Source organism: Pleurodeles waltl, chromosome 11 (genome assembly GCF_031143425.1).
Source record: "Pleurodeles waltl isolate 20211129_DDA chromosome 11, aPleWal1.hap1.20221129, whole genome shotgun sequence".
NCBI lineage: Eukaryota > Metazoa > Chordata > Amphibia > Caudata > Salamandridae > Pleurodeles > Pleurodeles waltl.
Window position 1 is genome coordinate 643,658,863 of NC_090450.1, and position 15,979 is coordinate 643,674,841.

Sequence of the window (15,979 nt, forward strand, 5' to 3'; positions counted from 1 at the left end):
AGATCATCTCAGCTCAGAGTGAAGATACAGACTTCATTCCTCAGATGCTGTGCTGTTGCTTTTTTGAACAGCCGGAGAAAGCAAAAAGGATTATGACGAGAAATGTGAACAAAAGAATATCAGATTAGTGTTCAGTTATAAAAAGCCCTCTTCAGAAAAAAACAGGAAATATCATAGAAATATGCATACAAATCAGGGCCAAGAGAAAAAGAAAATGTAAGAATAAAAGATAGAAGCAAATCAAGAGAGAACAATTGAATGCCATGCCAGATGTACTGGCATCTATGAGACTCAGCTTGTAATGACCTGGAAGAAATTTGAACCATTTTGATTTGAATTTTGTTTAAGGAGAACAAATGGTTACTTCTCTTTAGAATGGTCTGATGTATAAATAAGACTGCTCACTACTAGGGATTGCTGCATGCACAATGGAGGCAACATGTGCAATCCCTAGGTTCTTGAAATAAAAGAGGCCCTCCAACACTATCTCTAGAAAACAGGGGTTCCTATTATTCAACTTCCAGGAAGCACCCTATGTCACCTTCCTGCACAAGATGAGGGATGACGAGATTTCAGAACTGCCAGAGAGGGAAGGGGGAATTTGTATTGAAATCCATGAAGTACCAGAACACATGTCTCCTGTTGCAAAAATCACTTTCCAGGAGCAGGGTGGGGATAAACATGCACCCCGAGCTAGCGAGAAGGACATTGTTGACCCTGCTGAGATGCGCCCACATTTATCAATTCCTCCTTTGCCCAAGGTGTGGAAACCAGAGCCTACAGGCTGTGCCTTGGGTAAGGTTCATAGTTGAACATCTGCAGAGGCTTGCTGGTGATGCTGAATAATATTACCCCAAGACATTTTTGTGAATTCCATTTTCACATGACCACATCTGTACATGTATTTTTGCTCATTCAAATATCTATTCTACTCGAGTCTCACCATCTTTGTTCTTGAGCATGGATTCCAAACCCTAATTCACATAATTCACATGGGACTGCCCCCCACTCCTCCTCTGGAAAGATTTATGCATATGGAGTGCCACACGGCTCTTCTTTGAGCCCTACTTTATTCAACTTCTATATTAGCAGCATTAGCTAAACTTAGTGAATAGCAAGGAGCTTGTGACCGTCTCTTATGCTGATGACACCCAGCTGCTCTTCACCTTTGACCTTTCTGCTACTGAAAAGGTTTCATCCATTGTTGCTTGTCAGAAGGATGTTCTGCACTGGATGCACAAGGGCTTTTGTCGGTACAATATAGACTAAGTGGAGGTTGTATCATTTAGGAAGGCTGGAGACCAGTGGATTAATAACAGCTGGCCAGGGGACCTCCCCCACCTTCTCCTACTCTTGCTGCTAAGGATCCAGAAGTTAAAATAGATAATAAGATATCTCTGAACTCCAAAATTCTGTCAGTGGTTGGTTCTTGTTTAGGCTTTCTCCCATCAACAATGAAATGTTTGGACATCTTACCACCAGGGGCACACAGACAGGTAGTCTATACACTAATAACATCATGGCTGGACTATTCAAACTGTCTCACTCTTGGTGTGCCATAGTACAAGATCATAATAGTTCAGGTGGTGCAAAATGCATCGTCTCACCTGATCCTTGGCATACTGAGGAGGAAATCAGTTTCTAGGTAACTTAAGGATTTGCAGTGGCTTCTTGTTAAAAAAAAGATTTCTGTTTAAGGCACTGACTGTTATTCATCAAGCCTTTAGGGCTGGTGGCCATTCGTTCACAATACTTGCTAGTAAAGCTTGGAATAGCCTTCCAATAGCTCTTCCTACCATCCTATTAGGAAAAGAGATTAAAACTCATCTTTTCTCCCTTAGCTAATAGCTCGGCTAGTGAGCATGCCTTTACAGATATAGCTCAGGGACACTCCTTGGAGTAGCTGTATGCTTAACAAATCCCTTCATTCATTCAATGCTCATGACTTGACCCTTGATCTGACACATGCAACTACAAAATATTGTAAATATTCTTACAGAAGACCTTACATATCAAATTACCCTTAATACTAAGTAAGTCATGACTGTCAGTGTAGTATTGTTTAGTGGTTGAAGTATGCTTTGCTATTTAATTTTAATTATCTTGTGCTTATTGGTGTTGTTACTTGTTGGTATAAATATCAGGTAACGGACATTGCATTTGGTGTGTGAAACATGTTTTGCATGGCTGTTGTGTGAGTTATGAACTGCAGAGATAAATCAAATATGCTGATTTCAGTTATTCTTCAGTTTTAAATCACAAATATTTAGTGACATCATAAGCCAAAAGACCGATGACCGAGTGGTTTGTGAATTTTATCAGACCGAACATATATGATGCTTGAACCCTGAATTAATTTTTTATTAAGATTTGTCAGCTTACACAATAAGCAAAATGCAATCAACATGACATATTTCATGTAGTGATATACAGCATGTGTAGTATAAACAAGCATTATATTCATACATTCATTTTCTTGTCCTACATGCTAATTCTCGGTCAGCAGCATGCCTGCATCACAGTTTAGCCAATTTCAGGTGGGGGTGGACATTAGATATGTGGTAAGTGGGCTCCAAATGTTTTTGGAGCACAACGGTAATAGTAATATCTTTGTTTAAAACTCCAACTGTTCTTTACAGTATTTCGGGTCAAGGAGCCATTGTCTAGGTTTAGGTGCTGACCGGTTGCCCTAGTTCATAGCTACTCTACGGTTTGCCAACAACAATGCCAGTGCTACAAATCTATGATATGTTTGGGGGATCGTTTTGACCAGGCCGAGTACACATATCTGAGGTGTACACTCTAGTGGCTCTAGTGATCACTTGTACCCAGAACTGCTGGACTGAGGTACGCACCAGGGCAAATGAAGGAAGTCCACTTCGGGTGCAATGCATTGCTGACAGATTGCCTCTACTTGCAGCCCATAGCGGCATAGTCTGACTGGAGTGTGATATATTTCTTGTAAATATTTAAAATGTATGATGCAGAGGTTACAGTTTGGTATTAGCAGTCTATTCAGCGCACAGCAGACTCTCCTGTCCTCAACCGCTATGGATGCATCTAGTGTATCATTCCACTTGTCCAGTGTTAGGTTCTGGGCTGGCTGTTGGTCATATTGAGCTGCAGCATCTAATCTTGTGCTGTTTACCTGTAGGGTTGGTGAGCAGTGTCTGAAGCACACCTATTTTAGGGAGCCGTTGGAAATGTGGGGTATAATTCCTATATAGTGGCCAGCAGATGGTAGTATGTGAATGCCAGTAGTGGTGACTGATGTGGTATAGGAGAAATGTTAGTAAGAGTTAGACACTACTAACCTGGATATACATCACCCATCATCTTTAGCCCTGCTTTGTTAAGATGTGCAAGCCCTCTGACCTCCTAGGGGATTGATAAATTTGGATGAAATTGTAGAAAGAGGGGGGGGGTGGACATATATAGCTGCAGCTTTTTGGTTTGCTTTCCCAATGTCTGCCAATCTTTCACTGTGTAGTGGATAGTATTTCTTTCTTTCTGGGTATCCCTCTGCACTTGTGTAGTAGAACAGCTTTAAGTGGAATGGAGTCTGCTTCATCTCCCTCATCCACCAGTTGAGGCGTATATGTTCGGAGGTGATGCCAATATCGGGTGATTGTGCTTGGGTGAACAAGTAGTACAAGTGTAGGTCAAGTGCTTCAAAGCCCCCTCATGTGTATGAGAGTGCCATTGTTTCCCACTTAATCCTGGGTTGTTTTCCAACCCAGGCTAGGGTTACCATATGCAAATGGACATTTCTAGAGAAGTGTTGCATTTGTATGATGCGGATATTGATGAAGAGGCAGAAGAATTTTGGGAGTGCCATCATATTCATGACTGCTACTCTGTCCACTGGTGATAGTGGCATGCTGGACCATCTCTTCACTTGGTCCTCTAATTTCAAGATTGCACTTCAATAGTTCTCACAGACCACCAGGTCTGGATATCTATGGATCCAGATCCCCAAACGTTCAATTGGTTCTATGCTCAATTGCAACGGGAAGTCTAGAGAGCCCGGTTGTGTACTTTGTGTCAGGTATGAGAGACTTTGCCCAGTTTATGCTGAAGCTAAAGTGCCATTGGAATCAAATGTATTCCAGTGGGATTGGCAGTAAGAGCACTGTGGGGACACGGAGGTATAGTACCATATCATCCGCATATAGGGACATGCCAATGAGTCTGAGTCCAAAGTGTAACGCTGAGTCTGTATACCTCTGAAAAAGTATGCAGGCCAAGGATTCCACCACCAGATTGAACAGCAGTAGTGATAGAAAGCATCCCTGTTGTGTGCACCTGTGTATGGGTAGTTGATCCAATGTATGCCCATTGATGTGCACTGGGCAGCTAGATCAGGATACAAGCGTATCCATCTGTGGAAAGCATTGGGCATACCTATGTGGCACAGGATTGTAAACCTGCATGTCCATGTTATAGAATCAGAGTCCTTAGAAGTGTTTAATAGCACCACTGTGACTTAAATGGTTGGGTCAAGATGGTGTATGAGTGCAAAAATCATGTGCAGCTTATGTGTGGTGGAGAAAGTTGGGATGAAGCCTGATTGATCTAGCAGGACCAGGTTGCCCAAAATGTTAGTGTCTGTTTTAATTAGCGAGAGGAGTCAATATGATTTGCAGTGTTCAGGTTGTTTGTCAGGTTTGAGAAACTTGATGATTAAAGCTTCTCTAAGAGAGGGGAGGAGTATATGTTTAGAGTATGCTTCATCATAAAGGGTGTGGCGGTGTGGCACTAAGAGGTCAATGTATTCTTTGTAAAATTCTCCCACTAGGCCATCTGGTCCCAGAGTCTTTCCATTAGGGAGTGATCATTTAGCCTCTTTTACCTCCTCCTCTGAGAGAGGTTGCACCAGATATTCTTGCTACCTCAAAGAGAGCCATTCAAGGACTATGTCATCTAGGTAGTTAACAATTTCAGCAGCTGGGACAGAATCCCAAATATCATATCAACGTGAATAAAAATCTGAGAAGAGTGACCGAATTGCTAGTGTGTCATACCTGTCTGCCCTGTCAAGTCTGTGAACTTAACAACATGGCTCTGTGCCCAGGTGAATTTCAGACGAGTGGCCAGACTGCAACCCAAGTGGCCTCCCTCCCCGTACACTCTGGCCACATGGTGTTTGGAGAGATAGCACAACTAATGTTCTGCTGTTGTACTGTAATTCGTGATTTGCTCTCTGATGGCTGCAAGTCTGTTGGGGTTGGATGTCCTCTCACAGTCATGTTCGAGCATTTGTAGTGTGCTTTCTATTATGTTAAATTCCACTGATATGTTGCTCAGGACCCCAGCTTGTATGCTAATACATACCCCTCGGATTGTCACTTTAAAGGCCTCTCAGAGGGTATGCATCCCTTTCATCAAACCCTCATTATTTTAAAATATTCTATGATGGCTGTCCTCACACAGTCCCAGCCCAGAATACCTGTTTCAAAAGAGATGTTGCCTGAAACTTCCATGTGGATTGTTTAGGAGTGTGTGTGGGAACTGACATCATTAATTTCACAGGGGCATGGTCCGATAATATGCATGCAGGGTTTTGTATCTAGACCGTCCATGCGTTTAATTCCCAGGCCACCAATCTGGACCACGAATTGTGGACCAAGTAGGCAAAAGTGCCCTGTTGGCTATCAGAGTGTCTCAGTCTCCACATGACAACCAGTCTTAATTCCTCAAAGCCATCTCGAAGGGCCTTAGCATGTTGTCTGTTGTGCCCATCTACCCTTGCCATCTACCAAACTGCAAACAAAGTGAATCAGTCTCCAGGGTCTGCTGGCAATACATCAGGATGAAGCATATGGGGTGGACGCTCGCAGGCGGCATTTAGAATTCCAGTAACCCGCAGTGAATGGGGTTGGCCAGGAGACTCCTTAGTGGTTGACCTTGTGTCATTTACTCCATTGGGGGTGTGAATAACTGTGCATGAATTGGGTAAGTTGCATGGTTCACATCTAGGGCCTGGTCGGCATCTGGGCTTTGCGGGAAGGACGTTGGGTGCAATGCTGAGATTGATGGGTGGCATTTACTCACATTTCTTGAACTCCCCTACATTCTTAGTGTTTTGGGCTATGCACCACAACTTGTGTCTTGTTTGTCCATGGACCCCCTGCAGCCCAAAGTAGAGGGGGAAATATAAGCATTGAGTACAAGCAGTGTCCATGTCTTTAGCACTTTGGGGATATTCATCATCGGGTTCAGCGTCAATTTGATCACAGCCTCTTGGGGTGAGTGTTTTGATTAACTCCATGGTGGCTTTAGGTTCCTGAAATCTTTTCAATTACCACAGTGTTCAATGTGCAGTTGGGTTGGATAGAGCATTGCATAGGATATGTCTGCCTTTTTAAATTTCTTTTTGTCTGGCAAGAATTCTTTGTGTGCCATCTGCACTGTGAAATCGGGATAGAACACTACACAGTTACCCTGGTAATTAACATCTTTCTTTTCTTACACTAAGCTGAGCACTGCACCTCAATTGAGATAGTTCAGTAACTTGGCTATTATTGGGCACGGAGGGCCTACTGGGAGCAGTCTCAGCACAAGGGATCCACTTATTCTCTCTACTATCAGCATGGATGAGAGATTCTTGGGGCCAAAAGCTTCAATACGAATCTTTTCTACATAGAGTTCCATTTGACCGGTATTCATTAACTTAGGGATGCCTACGATACGTAGATTGTTGTGGCAAGAGTGTACTTCAAGGTCTTCATTTTTTACCTGTATGACTGCCAGCACCTTTTCCATGTTTAGGCACTCTGTCGTCATCATTTGCACATCATCTTCTATTGAAGAGATGCATTGTTCCTCTGCCATTATGCATGCCCCTGGTTTATACAATTTGGTTGTTAGATGGTCTATACACAAATTCAGGGTAGCAATCTTGCCATCGATGGACTGCAGACTCAGTTGCATGGCAAGCAGTGTGGCCTCCAGTGTCGTGGCACGCTGACCCAGTGTGTGTGTGACTGGATCCATGTTCGCATCTTGCATAGCCTTAGCAGTGCTCCTCATCTTGAACGTCAGTGGTGGCTGTGTTTTGTCTGCTTTACCCATTATGTGGCAGGTGAGGTACCTTAACGGTGAATCTGAACCCCTGTCCAAGCATCTCACTAGAGGTGCCTGGGTGTATCGCTGTTGCGGTGTTGTCGGCACCTGCTCACTGAGACCTCCGTTCACTATTTACTGAACGTCACAAGGGCTGGTACGCTGCTGTGGCCCCTGTTTCAGTTAAGGTGCGTTGATCGATTTGCGGTGTGGTCTGTGGCCCAATGTGGGCATCGAGCACTATTTTGTCCCTAAATCCAGGGCAGATCAGCAAGGCATGCTCTTTCTCAGGGGCCTCTCTCCAGCGTTGGGTCACAATCTGGACCAATGCTTGCATTTAGGTCTGGAGCAGCACCTCTTGCTTATGTTCCCCTCACACTGGTGCATGCAGCCTCCTGTCCCTTATTATGCAGGAAGTCTTATTTCAGCAATTAATCAGCTGCTTTGTATTTTGGACGTGCAGGTCCTGCAAGAGTGTGCTCAGTTGTGTTCAGTTGTTGCGTGGGCTATGGGGTACCACCCCATATTTACTCCTACTGTCCAGCCTGGGCGGATGATTTCAGTCCCAAGTCAAGCAGAAGTGCCAGCTTGTGCTACGCCTCCCCACCGCTTAGTTCTCCAATCGCGTCTCCCACAAGCAGGCAAGCCAGTGCAACCCCTATATTGTGTACTGTAGTCGCGTTGTCTCCAGCTACTAGCATGATGCTCAGCTGCTCCTCTGGGTTTGCCTGGTAGGTGTTCAGCAGTGGGTTCTGTCAGCAGGTTGCAATGGGGCCGGGCATCTACTTCAGCGTTGCTTGTGCTTCTGATGATCACAGGGCTGTCATTTTTTAGTGTAGCAGTTCTGGCCTTGGCGCTGCACTTACTGGCCTGATTTGTGCGATGTGGCCCTTTTCCCGCAGATGTTTTGTGCCAGTGGTGGTGAGATACGTTTCATACCCTTATGCCTCCTTTTTTGCAGGGGGTTTGCAGGTCGGATGGCAGGATGGATGAATGGTTTTGGCTCACGGCTGTCAGAGCTTTACTAAAATGCAGCCATCTTGCTGTGGCTCTCTAGCACCCCTCTAGAACCCTGAATTTTGACGAGGTGTCTATTGAGGGTTATTTTGCAATTGCTCTTGTTGTTAGCTGATCTCAAATTGAGACAAGTGAAATGTTGTCTTAGTCTTGAGCCTTCTCTTGCAATCAACGATGATAATAGCAATACCATTTGCAAGATACATGACCACATGTAGACTTTCCTGAGCTTTTCAAGTGAAAATGTCACAGCTGACAGGACAAGTGCTACACCAATGCAATGTAGTGTTGAAACACAAATTAAGGAATTTAGGGCCAGATGTACGATGCTTTTTGCATGGCGCAAACAGCAAAATTTGCTGTTTGCACCATGCAAAAAGCACATTGCGATGCTCATTCCCATTTTGCGAGTCGGTAACCTGGTTACCGACTCGCAAAATGGGAATGCGACTCGCAAATAGGAAGGGTGTTCCCCTTCCTATTTGCGATTTGCATTGCGATGTAGAAATACTTTGTGACTGCAAACGCGGTCGAAAAGCAATTCGCAGTTAGCACCAATTTCAAATGGGTGCTAACCCATTTTCAAAAGGGAAGGGGACCCCTTCCCCTTTGTGAATGGCCCTGAAAACATTTTTTCAGAGCAGGCAGTGGTCCTGTGGACCACTGCCTGCTCTGAAAAAATGAAACACAAACGTTTAATTTTTTCGTTTGTGTTGCAACTCATTTTCCTTTAAGGAAAACGGGCTGCAATACAAGCAATACAAAAAAAAAACTGCTTTATTAAAAAGCAGTCACAGACATGGTGGTCTGCTGTCTCCAGCAGGCCACCATCCCTGTCAGTGCTGCGAATCGGAAGGGGGTCGCAAATTGTGACCCACCTCATTAATATTAATGAGTGGGTCTTTGCGACCCCCCTTCCGATTCGCAGATGGTGTCAGGGACACCATCCAGCATCCGGGTTTGCGAGTCGCTCAGACTCGCAATTTGAGAGTCGCAAATTCAGAGTTTGCTACATCTGGCCCTAAGAGACTTCTTTAAGAAGTTTTGCTTCTTTATTTTGTTATCATTTATAAGTTTAAAAAAAAACTCAGCAAGTGGCAGGGATGCATTAAAAAGTGTGCATGACAGTGAATGAGATTTGTCATCAAGCTAGATGTGCATTAACTCTCTAAAGTATTGTCTTGCTTACTTTAATCCTAGGTGAAAGCAACAAACAGGATAAACAGATTCATGCATGTACATGCAGAAATAACATTTAAAAATGGCTTTCGGCAACTGTAAATTATGTTTCTCATTCACAGAAATACTTGAGCTTAGATTAAGTATCTGGGTAAGCTGTTGGATGTCTTTTTCTTTGTTCTTTTGAAAATCCGCCCTGGCCATTGGACAAAGCGATAAAGTGGAAGGTCCCTCGAGGCATGTAGACACGGCTAGAGGCATGTGTGGACACCAGAGAGGTTTCGAATGACCAGGGAAATTTGTATCCATCACACTGTAACCCTGTAACAAGGCTGAAATGCCTTTAACACCACTCCCCAGTTCTGACCAGGCCTTGGAAATAGGCACAAGAGCTGCTTTCCTGTAGCTCACTAGACTATGGTCCTCATTACAACCCTGGCGGTCGGTGTTAAAGCGGCGGTAATACCGCCAACAGGCCAGGGGTAAAAAAAAAAAGGAGATCACGACCATGGCAGAAACCGCCAACATAGACAGCCACTTTAACACTCCGACCACCACGGCGGTAGAAACAAACACCGCAGCAGTAATCGCCAACAGACAGGAAGAAGACAAGGTTCCACCCACTGTATTACAAGAAGTCTATCCGCCACCTTTTCCGGGGCGGTAACAACAACATCAAAAGCACAGCAGAAATAGTCTGTGGAACGGAAACCACTAACCTTTCAACACCCATCGAGGACCGAGGACGCCATGGAGCCCGAGTTACAGGTCCTGCCCATGTTGCTTTACCTCCTCTTGTATCAGGAGCAGCAAAGACGCCGGTGATGACCACGGTTAGTACTGCACCAAGCACACAGAGGAGGGGGAGGGAAAAGAGAGTGACACAAACATGCAACAGGCAACATCCCAACCCCCCCCTCACCCACAACACCATACACACAAACACATCCAACAACATTACATATACACCCCGTCACCCCCTGGAAGAACGCAAGGACAAAAGGAAATTATTGTAACGAGTGTAATCATTGAAAAATCAGATAGGCCAAATTAAAATATCAGTATATACAAATATGTACACCAACTACACAAGTCCGGATATGAATGACATCATTGTCTGTGGATCAGTGTCCCAAAATGCATGGGCGAAGCCCACACAAGATACCTGATTCAAAACGGAGAGAACACTGCAGGGGCATCAAATGGAAAATAAACGGGCACCTCAGGGGAAGGGGGAGGGAGGGGCACCTCAGCCAGATGAATGGATGATGCCACTGCTCCACAAGGGGGCTCCTTTCCCACAGTTTGGTCCTGGGGAGTGCAAAGCCACAGTCTCTCAAATCTTTCCAGTGGGTGGTTTGCCCACTGCTTTATCCTGAGGAGTGCAAAGCCACAGTCTCTCAAGTCTCCCAGGGTGGTTTGCCCACTGATTTATTCTGGGGAGTGCAAAGCCACAGTCTCTCAAGTCTCTCCAGTGGGTGGTTAGCCCACTGATTTATCCTGGGGAGTGCAAAGCCATAGTCTCTCAAGTGGATGTCATTCTCCACTGGTTCTGGGGGGGACATTGTGCCCAGGGTGCTTCATCCAGCCAAGGATTAGGTGAGTGGATGTGATTCATCACTGGTTCTGGAGGGGGCATTGTGCCCAGAGTGCTTCATCCTGCCAGGGACAGAGGTAGTGGATGTGATTTTCCACTGGTTCTGGAGGGGACATTGTGCCCAGAGTGCTTCATCCTGCCAAGGACAGAGGTAGTGGATGTGATTCTCCACTGGTTCTGGAGGGGGCATTGCGCCCAGAGTGCTTCACATGCAGTGTGGCAGGTCTCATTCCCTCACCTGGGTGTGTGTGCCATGCGATTGCCTGGGAACAGGTAGCATGATACTCCATGGAGGCAGAGACACACTCCACACTGCTGCGACTTCGCCTGCCACAGGCAGGTACAAACAGTGCTGGGTGTCGTGCCTCCTGCAGCCTCGGATGGCTGCCCACTGGGGATGATAGCCATGTCAGCTGTGGTGGCACTGTCTAAGCATGTTGCGGGGCTGGTGGCAGTGGTTACGGCGGTGTCTATGGCGGAGGTGCTGGTGGTGGTGCATGTGTCAGCACCTGTGGAGGGACACAGCAGGACTTCTCCTGCAGCTTCGGACGGCTGTCCATTGGGGATGATACTGGGGACTGTTGCTGAGGCAGCAGATGTGCAGGTGGTGGTGCAGGTGTAGGTGTAGGTAGCGTGTCCACTGCCGTACAGGTTGATATTCTGGTTGACAGAAGGGGTAACTCTGGTCCCTCAGCTGGAGCCTCTGTGCCCTGTCCTGACTTGCTCTTCGCCTTGTGTCCCTTCCCCACCTTTGATGTCGCTGCTGGTCCCTTGGCACTGCCCCTTTTTGGCTTGGAGGAGCCCTTGCTTGATGGTTGGTGCGGCTTCTCCCTCCGGCATGTGGGCACCGGCTTCACCTTGGCAAGTGGTGGAATGGCCTGCTCCTTGACCTCGCTAGGTGGCACACTGGCAGCCCTGATGGGTGCCGCCCGCGATGTGACCAGACTTGCTGAGACCACTGTGGTGGATGATTTTGCGGCTGAGGTGCTGGGCTGGGACCTGGACAGCCTGGCCCCAGGGGATGGACGGGGGAAAGGTGTAGGGAAGAGGTCAATGTTAGCCAGGAAGAGTTTCTTAGACACACTGGGATGGGAAGATGGAGGGGGTTTGGGAGTGGAGGAAGAGGTAGTGGTTGTAGGAGGTGTAAGTCTGCTAAATTTTGGTGAAGGTGCATGGGCCGGAGGTTGTTGTGAGGTGGATGGCTGTTGGGTGGGTGTGTGCCTGCGTTTGTATACGTGGGGAGGAGGGCTCACAGACACACTGGGAGAGGACACAGGGGATATGTGCATGGTAGTGGGGGTGGTGATTGCACGTGAGTGGTGTGTGGTGATCGGCATGCTGGTGATGGAGGTAGTGAATGAAGATGTAGTGCATGCAGGTGAGAGTCGAGACGAGACAGGGAGGGAGGAGGAGGACGTTGAGGAGGGGGACACAGTGGAGGTAGGGGATGTTGGTGTGTCTGTATGGGTATGGTGCTTGTGTGAGTGCCTGTGGGATGTGTGGTGCTTATGTTTGCCATGTCCACTCTTATGTGTTGATGAGTGTGCATGCTGGTCTGATAGTGTGCTTGGGATAGGCTGAGGTACAGGGGATTGGGTCTGGGTAGAGGAAGTTGGAAGGGGGGAGGCTAGACACAAGGGCAATGGCTGCCATCAATGCTGAGGCCAGAGCCTGAAATGCTCTCTATTGGGCCGCCACGCCACAATGAATGCCCTCCAGGTATGCATTTGTTTGCTGCAAATGCCTCTGAACACCCTGGATGGCATTCAAAATGGTTGATTGCCCAACAGTGAGGGATCTCAGGAGGTCAATAGCCTCCTCACTGAGGGCAGCAGGGCTGACTGGAGCACGGCCTGAGGTGCCTGGGGCGAAGGAGATGCCCACCCTCCTGGGTGAGTGGGTACAGGAAACTCGATGTGGGGCTGCTGAGAGGGCGGTGCTGGTAGAGGGGGTGGTGGCTGTACCTATTGATGCGGTGGGCACAGAGGTGCCTGCCACCGAAAGGGAGCTCCCATCAGAGGAGTAGTCGCTGGTGTCTCCTCCTGTCCCCGTCGTGGAGCTCCCCTCGCCCTCCGCCCCACTGGTGCCTTCGGACTCCGTTACTTCACCCTCCAGGGCCATGTGGGATGCAGCTCTCTCCTGCTCTGGTGCCACTGCTTCTCTGCCAGATGATGCTAATGCACACAAAGACAGAGTGACAAAACAAAAAGGGGGGAAAGACAGAGGAGACACATGGTCAATGCCTGCAACACCACTACAGTTGGCGGACACAACACACAGGGAGCAGCTCTATGCACTAAGCCATGCACTAACAGGGCAGGGGAAAAGCACATGCTCATGGGCTAGACCCATTTTATGCACAGCTAGAACCCATAGGAGCCTGACTAGGTGTAGAGGGCAAATACCACCTTTGGGGTTAGAGTAGGACAGAGCCTGCAAAACAATGGATCTACCTTTGCGCGTCTGCCCTGGCCTAGGGGAACCCACAGCCCACCTCCCTCACCCAAGACACCTCGTCAAGCGCACAGAGTCAGCTGAATGAGAGTGTACTCACGCCCTTCTGGCTGCTGTGATGCCCTCAAGCGCCCATCCAAATCAGGATATGCCACTGCCAGGATCCGGTACATCAGGGGGCTCATGATGCGGCAGGCACCCCTTCCATGTTGGGAGGCCGTCCCCAGCTGGGCCTCCGCCGTCTTCTTGCTCCAGCGGCGCAGGTCCTCCCATCTTTTCTGGCAGTGGGTGCTCTGTCTATGGTAGACCCCCAGGGTCAGCACTTCTTTGGTGATTGCTCTCCAAATACCCTTCTTCTGGTGGGCGATGATGTAGAGGAATAGTGAAGTAAAAATTGATGTTACTCCCCCGTACAGTTCTTCTCACACATTGGCCACAACCCTCTCACCCACGCCCAGAAAAACATACACACACCATCCTCACATGCTGGCCTGTCCCCCCGTCTCTTCCATCCACGACACTGCATACAATCATGTACCATCCACCATGCACACAGTTTACTCACCTGTTTGTCTGGAGGACCGTAAAGTTGCGTGTACTGGGGAGGGCCCCATCCACCAGTTTCTCCAACTCCTCCGCAGTGAAGGCAGGGGCCCATTCCTCAGACACTGTAGCCATTGTCACTTCCAGACGCAGGTCACACCAGCACTTGCAGTGTAGGTCCTCTCCTGTTGAAGGTCAGGTATCAAGTAAGGGAACAGAGAGAAAATGTCAGTCATGTTCGCGGCGGTGCGTAGCATCACTGCTGGCGTACATCGTCATTGGCTCTTGGAACCCATAGGGCCCAATGATAACCAATGCTGAATTGCGCAGTGGTCTTCAACTGCCTACCGTGATGTTGCACAATGCCAGCGCAGTTAACTCATTTCCCCTTGTCCCACCTTACGGGTCAGGCAGCCGCCATTTCAGGGGGCCACATGGCAGACCAACTAACTGTGTCACGCCTATTTAGGCCAGGAATACGGACAGACAAAGGCACATAGAGAAAATTTAACGATTGTGCTGAACAGCCTTGTGACACCTATGTGGTGTCTGACACTCTGCTCACCGTTCTCCTCCATAGGGCTCGTCCGCTGGGGCAGGTGATGAGATGGTGGCATTCTCCTGTGTACAGACCCCTGGTGGACCTGTCGTCAATGGAAGACAGACACATCATTATCACTTACATACTTGATCGTGCAACAATCAGGAACTGTGTGCCCAGTTGGAGCCAGACATGATGTCAGCTATCCGCCATCCCACAGGAATCCCCCCTCTAGTGCAGGTCCTGTCAGTCCTCTTTTTCCCGGCAAGTGGGTCTTTTCAAACAACAGTAGCCATGGCATCAGGGATGTCGCAGCCAATGTTCTCTAACGTGTTGTCCAGAGTGTTATCTGCCCTTCTGATACACATGCGTAGCTACATCGTTTTCCCTCAGGTGGAGGATCTGCCCACAGTGAAAGGTGACTTTTATGACCTGGGACATATCCCCCTCATAATTGGTGCCATTGATGGTACACATGTGGCATTTGTCCCCCCCCGAAGGAATGAACAGGTGTACAGAAACCGGAAAAGCTACCATTCAATGAATGTGCAGATGGTGTGTTTGGCAGACCAGTACATCTCCCATGTGAATGCAAAGCATCTAGGCTCTGTGCATGACGCTTACATTTTGAGAAATAGCAGCATCCCTTATGTGATGGGGCAACTCCAGAAGCACCGTGTATGGCTAATAGGTGAGCTCAAGGTCCCCACACAGTTTAATTTGGTGTCTGGGTATGGGAGATGCCCTAATGTTTGGAGGATGTCTAGCAGTTTTCTCAATATTTGCAGGTGACTCTGGTTACCCCAACCTGTGATGGCTACTGACCCCAGTGAGGAATCCCAGGACAAGAGCAGAGGAGCGCTACAATGAGGCACATGGGTGAACTAGGAGGATAATAGAGCACACTTTCGGCCTCCAGAAGGCCAGATTCCGGTGCCTCCATTTGACAGGTGGCTCCTTATACTACTCACTGAAGAAGGTGTGCCAGATAATCGTGGCATGCTGTATGTTGCACAACTTGGATTTGCGACGCCAGGTGCCTTTTCTGCAGGAGGATGGGCCTGATGCTGGTCTTGTGGCAGCTGTGGAGCCTGTGGACAGTGAAGAAGAGGAGGCAGAAGAAGTAGATATAGAGAACCGAAACAACATCATCATTCAATACTTCCAGTGAGACACAGGTAAGAGAATAACACTGCTTTACACATCTCATACTACTATAGGACACAGCATAAATCTGCCTTTTAACCTCTGTGTATGGACCCTGACTTGTCACTTTGGATTTCCATTTCACAGATCTGGGTCCCACTTTGTGCCCTGTGCTATGTTTACTGCTGGCCAACAACTGTGTAACATTGGTATGTGAACAAGTACATTGACATTACTATATTTCTGAGAGGTTGCAATTACACATTTGTGAAAGCACAGACTGACTCCAGATTGATTTGTGATTCAAGGGTGTTTATTTCTGTGCTAATAAGTGGAGGGGGATGTGCAATGGGCTGGGGTGATGGTGGAGGAATGTCCAGGGTTGAGTCCAGTCTCTTGGTCTCACAGGTGCATTGTCCAATGGGGCATAGGAAGGG